The following is a 12,533-nucleotide window of genomic DNA, read 5'->3' as shown; positions in this document are numbered from 1 at the left end:
GAGGAAAACAGCTGCACCCAAGTACTTGAATCTGGCCAGAATAGGGTCTTGTTCCGAGTTTTAATTTTTTTAGAGTGGAGTTAACGCTGATAAAATTAGAATGCTTAAAGGGGACAGAGTACTTAAAGATTGTACAGTTTTCAGGACTAAACACAAGTGAAACTTGCATGGGACATGTCAGGAAAATTCAGTTTGGAAACTTAGAAAGCACGAGGAGATTTACAAGCCAGAGTTAGTGCATTGATGTCTATTTAAACGTTATTTAGAAGTGTTGGTGCTCAGTTCTTGTCTTGTGGGAGGCACAGCTCATTTTCTTTAGAGTCAGCCATCATACAGTGTACTCAAGTGCCATACAAAAAGAGAAACATGGACTACTCAATCTAAAATAATAGACAGTGTGGCCCAGTCTCAAGGACCACGTCACCAGGATGAAATAGCTGCAGCACTGTAGAAGCTAAACCCATAGGGCTGGAAACTCCAAGTAACTTGGACCAACAGGAAGTGACCTCCAACTCCAGGGTGATACTTTGCTTTCAGTTGAAACACACTTATCAACAGGGAAGTTAAGAAGAAACTATAGAAAAGAAGTGAAGAGTCATTAATCAAGGCACCAAAGGGGGAAAATGGTATGTGCACTTCAGGATAAACAGGGACATGGTAAGGTCAGTGTAAATTCATTTAAATTTATCACTGAAAGCTGTGTGTATCCACAGGTTCTTTAGAATTGTGTGTGTGTGTGTGTGTGTGCATTCATCTAGAGAGAATATTGGGACAAAATTATTCATCTAGAGAGAAAACTGGGACAAAATTTAAAAGGCTAAAACCTCAGCTAAATGTATACAACCGAGATGAGATGCGTATATACAGTCACATAGGGAAAGCAAGTAAAATAAAGTGCCCTCAACTTTCAGTGTATTTATCAACCAACAAAAGATACACCCTTGGTTCAGGATTTCAGGCTTTGTATTGGATTCTTTCTCTTTGAGGTTCCACTTTCAAACATAATTCTTTTCTGAGGCTACTGCATTTGTTATTTTTAAAGACACACTTGATCAAGACATGACAGAATCTTACTTCTCCAATGATTTAAACCTGGGAAGTACCTGGCTTCCGATAATTCTAGTGGCTTGTCATCTCGTTTACACAGATGGAAACCATTGTTGTTTCTCTTGTGTGTAGATGGTTCGAACTGAAAATCCTGCATCATTATGTCTTCCCTGGAGGAAACATAAAAAAGTTTTATTGGTCTCCAAAGACAGTGCACCTAATAACACAGTGTATGGGAAAATATCTTCTCTTCTCTAAACACTTCCTAGACTGTGTAGAGGAAATAAAAGATCTAATTCCATGCCAGCACCAAAATAAGCATATCGTTTCATCTATAAGATTTTAATCCAAAAAAATCATGAAAAATATATTGATCCTCTAGTTAAAGTGAAAACAAGCAAGCAAACAAACAGCTGTTAGACTGCTTTAAATCACAAGAGGTGATTGCATTAGCTCAATGGAGAGCACTGGTGATGGGGAGACCCACTTGCTCAACCACCTTACTAGCTCTGTGACTTTAAACAAGTTACCTGACATCCCCACATTTAATTTTCCTCCTCTTTAAAATGGGGCAGCCACTTCCTAAAGTTGTGGTGAGATTTTCCTAGCACCTGGGTAAGTTCTTTTTCTTTTTGACAGTCCCTAGCCCCTCTCACATAGGAGAATATCAAAAGGAGTAATTGTTATTATTTATGCCTAACTAAATGCAAGGACTTCATCATATCAGGTGTTATCTTATTCCATAAACTATACTAATAGAGGTGCTTTTAAGTTAGAACTTATTTTATTATTAAACTTTCCCCTTATAAAAGCCTATAAAAGTGAGCAAATTCTCTCTTGTTTAACATTTTACACCCCTGCCCAAATTCCGATGATTAGAAAAACTGATCACACTATTTCACCAAGACAGGCTTATTGTCTCCTTTAGATATAACCCCCCCCCCATCTTTCCCACCTTGTTTGATTTAACTCAGAAAAATGCCCTACATCTGGTGCTCACCTTTCTGCCACAAAGTAGATGTTTCTTTTCCCAGGAGTTCTCCAAACAAGAGTGATCATTATTGGTGTAAAAAGGTGTATGGTATTGGTTGCCAAATATTTCTTGTCTCTATTTGGAGGCTTATCATAGATCTCTGTCTCGTCCCGTTTTTAACCTTATCCCAAAGCTCTGATAGGCTTTAGGGATGCATAGTCTACACAGCTGCATTAAACCATGAAAATGGGTTCTTCGCATATTTTGTCTGGAGGTTTTATCCCCCTCCTCACAAGCTTTTCCTTTCCGTTATCTGGGAGACTTTGGGGACTGATATCGATATCTGACTCTTATAAAGGATAAAGCAGCCTGGGAAATATTTTGAAGGGAGATTCTCAGATGTAAGAACGTGGGCTTAGTTACAGCTATGGTACAATCTGAACAACTGAGAATTGAAGGAAAAACTGAGAGATAGTGAACTCTCTTTTGGCATACAGGAAATGGTCGATAGGTTAAAAGCAGGAACAATAGAGTTAGCACAGAAAATTAAATTTATTACATGCATTTCTGGGCAAACATAACAGTGTGGTCATATGATTAAGAAAGTGATAAAACTGATAATCCCACTCAGGAATGTTCTTCTCATACCTAAAATAAAAGAAAATTCCATAGGTCACTTTTAAAAATATAGGCATCATATTCCCTCTCTGCTGACAAAAGCAAAAGAGTTCAAGTTTCAAAGATAAATGAAAGCTTTGTGGTGGAATCAGTCCCAATCTAAGAGCATTTAGAAACCTCTGGAAAGGGTAGGGAAAAACCGGATAGAAGAAACATTTGAGAGTGTGCATTTTACTGGTTAACATGACCAAGGGCCTTCTAGAGTCAAAGACAAGCATATAGTCAACGCTGTCTTAGGACAGAGAAGGAGGATGTGTGCTCTGAGTACAACTGTATGGATAGAGAACATGAGAGCCGGTGGACTTTCAGTGATGGATGCCGTCATAACAGGCATTCTGGTCATTTGTTATTTCCAATTGTCAGGCTCAAAGGCTAGCAATTCATAGCCTTTCCACAGTGTTCTAGGTTATTGCTTCTGCTAAAGTCAGAAGGGGCAAAGCAATCTTTCTGATGTGTTCAATGACTTTTGAGTGAAATTCGAGCCATGCGGCATAAAATCTAACCTGTGAGTCAACTGGCTGACAAGCATAGGTGCTCAGGACAAGGCTGCTGCCTAACAGAGTGGTGGGGCCCTGGGAACTCTCAGAATGGAGTTCAGAGCACCTCCTTATGTTGTGTCTGGAAATGGAAGACAGATATTAGGTCAACAAGGAGGTTAATATAAATATGCAGAAGCAGTGCAGTGCAGTTGTAACAGATGTCTGACATGCTGTTCTGTCAAAGGAAATTTGTGACTATGAAACATCAATCATTAGTGGCCTAATAGTGGTAACATTGATGATTTACATCATATTGTAGATGATGATAATTATGGAAGGCCATGGTCTCCCCATTGTGAATTTGGCTTTTAACATGTTGCTTCTCCTTTGAAAGGAAAAAAAAATGTTATAGAAGCTATTATGTTATTACTGCATTCTAGGACAAAATGAATGAACCTGCTTTCCCGGAATGGCAGATAATCACTGAATCATCATCCACTCAGACAAAGTAGCAGCAGACACCAACTCAGTTAGTGCTCCCCAACAGAATATTTTTTTCAACTTTCATTCCTCAATTCTCCTTGGTCATATATCTACTACTTCTGATCAAATTATTAAAAACGTCTAAGCCATTATAGAGGAGGAATTAGATTTGATCCTTCTACTTAGAATTGGCAACCAACATGTGAATTAACAAAAACACACTGAACAACTATTACATCCAAAGTATTGTCTCAGTTCATTGGGGGAGTAGACGGGGGAAAAGATGGGCAGGATACAGAAATTCATATTGTGCACTCTATGGTCTAGTTATACAGATGAACTAAACATACTTGGAAAGTTTAGTAAAATACCAACATTACATACTAACACAACAGCACATGAGAGGCCACAGAATAAAGTTTCTGTTTGAAGAACCAGGACATAAAATGCCATGAATGCAGAGCGGAGGAGAATGTAGTGTCCTGGAGTGGGCAGAGGTTACGACAGTCACAGAGCAGAGAGAAAAAGACGCACAAGCTCAGGCCAAAGAGTGCAGGATGTGGTTCCTAACGTATGGCTGTTTCAACAAAAGACTGGCCTTACAAAGTGGCATGTGTAACATTTTACCTGTTTTTCGTGATAAATTCAAAGGTGGCCTGGCTGGTAGTGGAGAGTGGTTCAGCCCACTCTGAAAACTCAAAGGATCAGAGCTAAACATTATAAGAAAATATTAAGGGAACAACTGAAGGAAAGAAATACATCAACTCTACAGTAAATATACATTAGGGTAGCATGAGCAAAATAAAGGTTTACCCTATCCCTTCCCCACACAAACACAGTTGCTGTGAGATTATAGGTGAGGTCTTACACTTTTTGCCATTCATAGTGTATTTAATTTTGGGGGGGGAGTACTCAATTTCTCATTAGCAGTGTCAAAAATATTCTTTCTTAAGATACAGTCAGGATGAGGAGTACTCGATACCAGGCAGATGCTGAGGTGAAAGGAATGAGAGTACTTCCATCCACATTGCAGGTGCTGTCCCTGCAGGGAAGACACGTGTATAAACACGTCAGGACTGGCTGAAAAAAGGTTCTGAACACAACCCTGCACTTGGGAACGTAGGGCTGCCAGGGAAAGGGAAATAGATGCCCTGCTGGACCTATTAATGGCGCGATACTTTTGTACAATACACTGAGGTCTGGTATGGCTTTATAAAAAAGCAAAAAATCCAGAAAAACCCTTTAGTTGCGTAAGTCACTGGACTTGTTAATGTTTGCTCTGATTACTACTTTGGGGATTTATAAGTCTTTTCTCTTCCAATGTCTTGAAAACCTTCTGTGGGCAATGCTTTTAAAAATAATACCCTGTTTTGCTAGTACATGTCCACACTGTAACCACATTGCACCATTCTGTACTCTGGCGTTAGAATTAAAACATTTATGTTTTAAGAGTTAACCAGAAATTGGCTTTTGTATTTGCCTGCACTTAGATTCTTCAGGCTTAACAGGGCTCCTCCTCCATTTTCCCGTAATTCACTCTACAGGCCCAAACTGAAGGATAAATTATCCAATCTCCTTACCCCCTAGAGTGGCTTCTCAACTGTTTAGCCTTTAGGGAAATAAAAAGCATGTTTTCAACTTTATGAGATTTCTGCAGTACACCAGGAAGAGCACCTAACCCAGTGTAATTCAGTAAACAGAATATGGGGCTATAGGTTCACCGCACTGCTTTATGATCTTATGGAGTTTCCTCAAAGTGCAGCTACTCCATCCTGAACCCCTTACACCAAATTTGCAAGGGAATTTGAAAAATCCCTGCTTGGAAACTCCTTGAATTTCCAAATATAGGCCTCTACACATCGACTTTAATTAATTATCAAAGATAGCATAAGTCATCCTGGAGGTCCAGTTGCTAATCCTCCCAGACGGCTTTCATCTAGGACGTGGACAATTCATCCATGGTAAAATTTAATTTTAGCTATAATTACAGAAGTTTGAAATTAAATCTCACTAGTGCTATACTTCCATTAATATGGACAAAATAACTGATCTACTTAGGATTAATGTGGGGGACAAAAGTAAGATTTAATTTTTAACTTTTATAATTAATTGGGAAAATGTGATAAAGGATTTTGTTTCAGAGAAAGAGAAATAGAGAAAGTTTCAGAGTTTCAAGGAAGACATTCGAGCAATCCCTCAAACCTCGTATTCCTTAAAGAATATTGTTTAAGGTAATATGAACTGTAGCTCAAACTAAAAGTAATAGGTAACAGTTCTCAAACTTGAGGAGCTGAAACTTGAGCTTATAGTACATTTCTCTTCAACAATTAAAGAAGAGGGGGATATGGAACAGAATTCTGACTTCTGTACTACAGGACAACTACATAAGCCAGTTATACTGATAATCAGGGTGATCATAAGAAATACAATACTCTCATACAAAAGGGGCACCCGCTATTGAATTACTTTATTACAGTCAACATTACTTCATGCTGCTAATATTCTCACTGGTATATGAGTTTCAAATTATTAAGGTCAAAAAATTAAAAACTGACAAGCATATTAAGAACCAGCATCTGTCTGAGACACATTCAAGAAAATCTCAACACTTGTTTTTCTGGTTCCTGTTTATTCTACTTAATGACAGTTGTGGTTTGCGAAATGAGACATTCTCAAGTTTCAAAAAATTTCCAGTTTAGACCATAGAGGGAGTAATCAGTGCAGAGAGAAATTCATGGTACAGTCTAACCACAGAGCTCTCAGAGAGTATGGAAGAGACGGTGTTTCAGTAACCCTAATGTGAATTACTCTAATGGGAAATCCTAGTAAGTAATAGGATGTAAATGATGTTCATCTGTATGCTGAGGCAACAGGGACACTATAGGAGTTGATCATTATAAGAGAAACGTACTTAACCACAACTTCCTTTGCCTTCAATATTCAGGTGATTGGAGATTTCTTTACGTTTCCTCTTCTTTGTGTATGCCAAATGTCTTCACTGTACTGGTAGCCTATGGAGTAAAGATGAGCTATAATGTGATGATAAAAACATTTAGATATGTTACTGAAGGAGAAAAGAGAATGTGCCAAGTTTTGTGAATGGATACCACCCAGTTTTAGTAACCACAGAGAATAGTTATTTAGTCTTAAAGACAATCTCAAGTTTTTGAGTCCTTATCTCTCTGATTTTAATGAACTAGGTTTATATTTTAAGAAAATTGAGGATGATTTCCCATTGGATCAATGATATATTTGGTTGTTACATTGCTTGAGAAATTCCAAATGACTACAAAACAAATGTGGAAAAATAAAAATAATTTTGGATTTAGGCATAACAAAATAATATGATCAATGAAATCCAGTGATAAGATATATAAATGAATCATGGCCTTCTTTTATTAGATGGAAAAAGCTATGTTGTTTTGGCAAATAGTACAATGCATGGATTGGTTCAATGGTTAAATTACTGGAACGTTGGGAAATGAGAGTTAATTTTAAAAGATCTACAGTATACCAAATGAATATAGAGTGAGCATTGCTTATCCAATTAGCATTAAATGAATAATAATTATTCAGGAACATATTTTACAGCATTTTTGTTGATGATAAATCATTTAAAATAACCCTTTAATATTGTATGCCATAAAGTGATAAGAAATTCAAAGTTACTTTTAAAAATTTATTTCCTTAGAAGGCATTATCTCTCTTATTTAAAAAGGCCAGCAGTTACTGAACTTCACTTCCACATGTTAATGTCCCAATAGTTGGCACATAAAGAACCTTGTTGAAAGATGAAGTGTAAATCCCAAAATGAAAAAGAGGGTACTGACCAAATCTGGATGACTTTATTTGGTGGAAGAAAACAAACATTGGACTTTCCTATGAAGATTTGTTTGATTTTGGTGTAGTTCACCTCCAAAAATGTGAAATTGATAGTTTTTAAAATCAGGATTAGATTAGATTAAAAGTGTGGAATGGTAAATAACACAGGTTAGAAACTTCTCATAAAAATCAATTCTGAAGCTTTCTTTTTAGTTGTTCTCTCCTCACCTTTGGTTGCCAGTATGTTCTGAACTTTGGTTAAGTTTCTCAAATTCTCAAACCCTTAGTTTCTCATCTGTGAAAGGAACGTGAGAATGATAGTATCTAACTCCATATTGTCATAACTAGGACTAGCAACATTAAAGAACCTAACAATGTCTGGCACATATTAAACAGAAAAAAAAAACTTACCATGTATTTTTTGATTAAATTATTGTTAAATTCATTTATGACAAAATAAACTCCTTGGGGAGTACAGTTCTTTAATTTTTGACACATGCATAGAGTTGTGTAATCACCAGCAAAAACAATACACAGAGGATTTCCATTACCCCCCCAAATCCCACATAGTACCCTTTTGCAGTCAAAACCTCCCTTGATTTATAACTCTTGTAGGTATTAATCTATTTTCCATCACTATATCTTTGTCTTTTCCAGGATGTTGTATGAATGGGAGCATACATACAGCATATGTTGACTTTTGAGACTGGCTTCTATCATGTAGCATAATTCATTTAAGATACAGCCATATGGTTGTATGTATCACTACTTTCTTCCTCTCTATTTTTATTTTGTCTATTTTTGTTTGTTTATGCATTCCCTAATTTGGGAATATGTGGGTTGTTTTTAGTTTTTACTGATTACAAAAGAAACTGCTATAGATACTGTGTATAGGCATTTGTTTCATTTTTATATAAGAACATTATTGATATCTAATTCACATAGATAGAGATCATGCATTACAGTGTACAGTTCACTTGTGTTCAGAGTATTCGTTAGAGTTGTGCAACCATCAACTCAATAAATTTTAGAACATTTTTATCATCCAATGGTAACTCTATGTTTAACATTTTGAGGAACTGTCAAATTGTTTTCCAAAGGAGCTGCCCTGTTTTACAGTCACATCAGCAATGCATGATGCTTCCAGTTTCTGCACATCCTTATCAACAACTGGTTGTCCTCTGAGTTTTTTAATACAATCATCCTAGTGGGTGTAAAGTGGTTTCATTGTGGTTTTGATTTGTATTTCCCTATGGCTAATTATGTAAAGCATCTTTCATGTACTTTTTAATCATTTGTATATCTTCTTTGGATAAATAGATACTTACATCTTTGCCTGTTTTTTTTTAATGGGCTGTCTTTTGTCTTTTTATTATTTATTTGTAAGAGTTCTGTATATATTCCAGTCTCATCAGATATATAATTTGCAAATATTTTCTCCCATTTTATGCATTGTCTTTTCCCCTTACTTAATGGTATGTTTTGGAGAAAAGAAATTAATTATGATAAAGTTCAATTTTTCTATCTTTTCCTTTTGTCCTTTGTGCCTTTGGTATCCATAGATGAAGATTTTTGACTAACACAAGGACGCAAAGATTTATTATATTTTCTTCCAAGATTTTCATAGTTATAGGTCTTAAATTTAAATCTCTGTTCCATTTCAAGTTAATTTTTATGTATTATGTAAGGAATTCAACTTTATCCTTTTCATCCAGTTTTCCCAACAGAATTTTTGAAGACTGTTCTCTCCCAATTAACTTGTCTTGGTATACTCGTCAAGATTGATTTACCATTAATATGAAGGTTTATTTCTGGCTCTCAGTTCTATTCCACTGATCTATCTGTCAATGTATCTTTATGTTAGCACCGCATTGTTTTGACTACTGTGGCTTCATACCAAATTTTAAAATTGGGAAGTGTGAGTCCTCCAACTCTGTTCTTATTTAAAATTTTTGTTACTCTGGGTTCTTTGATTTTCAATAAGAGTTTTAGGATCATCTTGTCAATTGCTATGAAGAAAAAATCTGGAATTTTCATAGATATTGTATTGAATCTGTAGATCAGTTTGAGAGGTATTGCCACCTTAAATTAAACATATTAAGTGATCTATAAACATAGATTTTTTTGCAAATATTTAGATTTTTCATTTCTTCCAACAATGACTCATGGATTTATTTGTTTTTTTCCTGTATTCACCTTTTATAGATTTAGCATCTGTAGTAATATCTCTCTTTTATTGATGTTATTATTAATTTCAGTCCTTTCTTTTTTTTCTTGTCAGTCTAACTAATGGTTAATACATTTTCTCGAAATGTTCTAAGAACTATCTTTTGTCTCCACTGATTCTTTCTATTTTGTTTTTATATCATTATTTTTATTCTTATCTTTTTTTTCATCCTTTAACTTGCATTTAATTTAATTTGTTAATCTTCCCCGAGTTTTTCAAGGTGGAAGCTCTGATTATTTTCAGAGCTTTATGATTTTTAATACAAGTATTTACTGCTATAAATTTCCCTCTTAGCACTACTTTAGCTTCATTCCACACATTGTGATGTATAGTAATTCTATTAACAATATGTTTTTGTTTTTCTCTGTGATTGGCACTTATCACCATTAGTTATATAGAAGTGTGATGTTTAATTTCAACCCATTTGGGGATTTTCCAGCCATCTTCTTGTTATCAATTTCTATGTTAGTCCTGATATTATCAGAGAACATATTTCATATGATTTTCATTCTTTTAAATTTTTTAAGGTTTGGTTTATGGTCCAGAATATGATCTATCTTAGTAAATATTCCATGAACAGTTGGAAGAATATCTATTCTGAATTTGTTGAGTTGAGTGCTCTATAAATGTCAATTAATTTTATTTCAAAGATTGGCAAACTTTGTATTAAAGTGAAAAGTAGTAAATACAGATACTGTGTAGGAACTTAAATAATGATGTTAAATGCAACAATTTTAAAGTGCAAAAAACATTCTTAGCTTGTTGGCCATACCAAAAAAGTGGTAGTCCAGATTTCATTGGTAAACCGTAGTTTGCCAACACCTGTTCTAGTTAGTTGATGGTATTGTTAAGTTTTTTGTATCCATGCTAATTTTCTATCTCCTTTCTCTATCAGTTGCAGAGGAAGATTGACATCTACAAGTATAATGGTGGACTTTTCTATTTCTTCTTTTTAAAATTAGGGTTTTTTTTAATATTTCTTCTATTCAGGGGCTCTCTATGCACAAATATTTTTAAGATTGTCATGGATTTGGAGTTTATTTTCTTGAATCTGTTTAATGTATGTCTTTCACCAAATTTGGGACGCTTTCAACTACAGTTTCTTCAAATATGCTTTATGCACCTCTTTTTCCTCTTTCAGGAAGTCCAATGACAAAAATACTAAATGTTTAAATATTATTCCATAAGTCCCTAAGGCTCTCTTTATTTTGTTTGTTTCTTTCTTTCTTTCTTTTTGGTTTTTCTCAGACTGGATTATTTCTGTTGTTCTATCTTCAGTTTTACTCTTTCTTCTGTTATCTCCATTCTACTACTAAGCACATCCAGTGATTTATTTTTAATTTCGTACTTTTTCCCTAAAATTTACATTTGCTTTTGTTTTATGGTTTCTATTTGTCTGCTTAGAATTTCTAACTTCCCATTCACTTCAGTTGTGTTTATATTTACCTCATAAAGCATGATTTTTAGTAAATTTTTTAATATCTGTGTGGTAATTCCAATATCTGAATCATTTCAGGATTCTCATATATAGATTGTCTTTTCCCTTGATAATTGGAAACCAGATTTTCCTGGTTCTTGGTCATATTGTCTGGGGGTTTTGACATTTTGAGTAACTTTGGATTATATCCTGGATATTTGGAAACTATGTTGTAAGAAACTGGGTCTTATTAAAATCCAGCAAATAATTGATTTTTGTTTGTTTCATTTAACAGGCAATCAACTCATGTAGAAAATGCAAGTCAGACTGCCTTCTGCAGATGGTGCTTCTAATGTAAGGTAGGTTTTCAAAGTGTTTAGTATGTTCTTTGAGTCTACTTCTCATCTGAGCAACTCAGAGGATGAGTTGGGACTTGGGCAGTGGTTTATATAGCCGTTCCCCTTCCAACTCCTTGGCTACGCTTCTTGGATATGTTCTACACATAGACACTTGTGGGTGAGTTTAGGACTTACATTGGATCATATACAAATATAGATTCTCCAGCTCACTCCTCTGTGGGATTTCCCTAACACCGTGCAACTTCTATGGATTGTTTTTTTGTTTGTTGTGGGGAATATTGCTTTTGGTTCCTCTGGACAAAAAAAAATGAATCTCAGTGTTTTGGCCTCCCATGTTGTTGTGCAGTTTCAAACATCTGGGTCTGCCCCTGGGGCAAAGTAAAGAGAGAAGAGATAGAGAAAAATATTGAAAATTCTCTTATACCCTTTGTATAAAAGGCCCCATCTTCTCTGATCCCGAATCCAGAATGCTGAGTGTTTTGTTCCCCAGTTTCAGGTACTTGTGTCATTTCTGCACTGCACTGTAGTTCTGCAGTGGGGCTAGCTTTGGAGCAGGGCTAGGAGAATTTAGAAAAGAAGAGAATGAAGAATCATCCCTACTTTCTTGAGCTCACAGGTGGCTTTTTTCCTGGATTTCTGGCCAGAAAGGGATTAGAGGAGATTTTGATGATGCTGTCCCTCTTACGGTTTAATTTGTCTCGCCGAGGGGAGATAAAGAAGAAACAACAGTATGAAATACAACATGACCATACTAGTTGTTCTTCAAGTTTTAATTTCCTTCCCAATTTTCCTTTTCTTATTTACTTTTCATGTTCCTCAAGCAGTTGCTTTTTGTGTTTTGTCAAGTTATAAGTAGTAATTGACTGCAGTGTGCTTACTCCAAGTGGAAGTTTTACGTCCTCCCTTTTTAATTCTGAGGCAACACACAGGTACACACAGACTTTAAAAAGAGAAGCTCTACAAAAAAGGATTACTACTGTATACTTCTAAATAGTAAATGTTCTAATTTACTTAGTCGCTAAAGGTAGAGTTTTTATTGTTGTTGTTC

The 12,533-nt window shown here is 35.4% G+C and overlaps 1 long non-coding RNA gene across 1 annotated transcript in view; it reads left to right on the top strand.

The window, feature by feature from the left end:
- The window catches only part of LOC140696355 (uncharacterized), a 216,967-nt gene that overhangs the window by 27,138 nt on the left and 177,296 nt on the right, over positions 1-12,533 (top strand). The window contains exon 2 of the long non-coding RNA XR_012072563.1: positions 11,422-11,485. This is a non-coding gene — a long non-coding RNA (uncharacterized lncRNA). The remainder of the gene's footprint in view (positions 1-11,421; positions 11,486-12,533) is intronic.

The sequence above is a fragment of the Vicugna pacos genome, chromosome 5, assembly GCF_048564905.1.
Source record: "Vicugna pacos chromosome 5, VicPac4, whole genome shotgun sequence".
In the NCBI taxonomy this organism is placed as follows: Eukaryota; Metazoa; Chordata; class Mammalia; order Artiodactyla; family Camelidae; genus Vicugna; species Vicugna pacos.
This window is presented reverse-complemented; position numbering and strand designations above follow the sequence as displayed.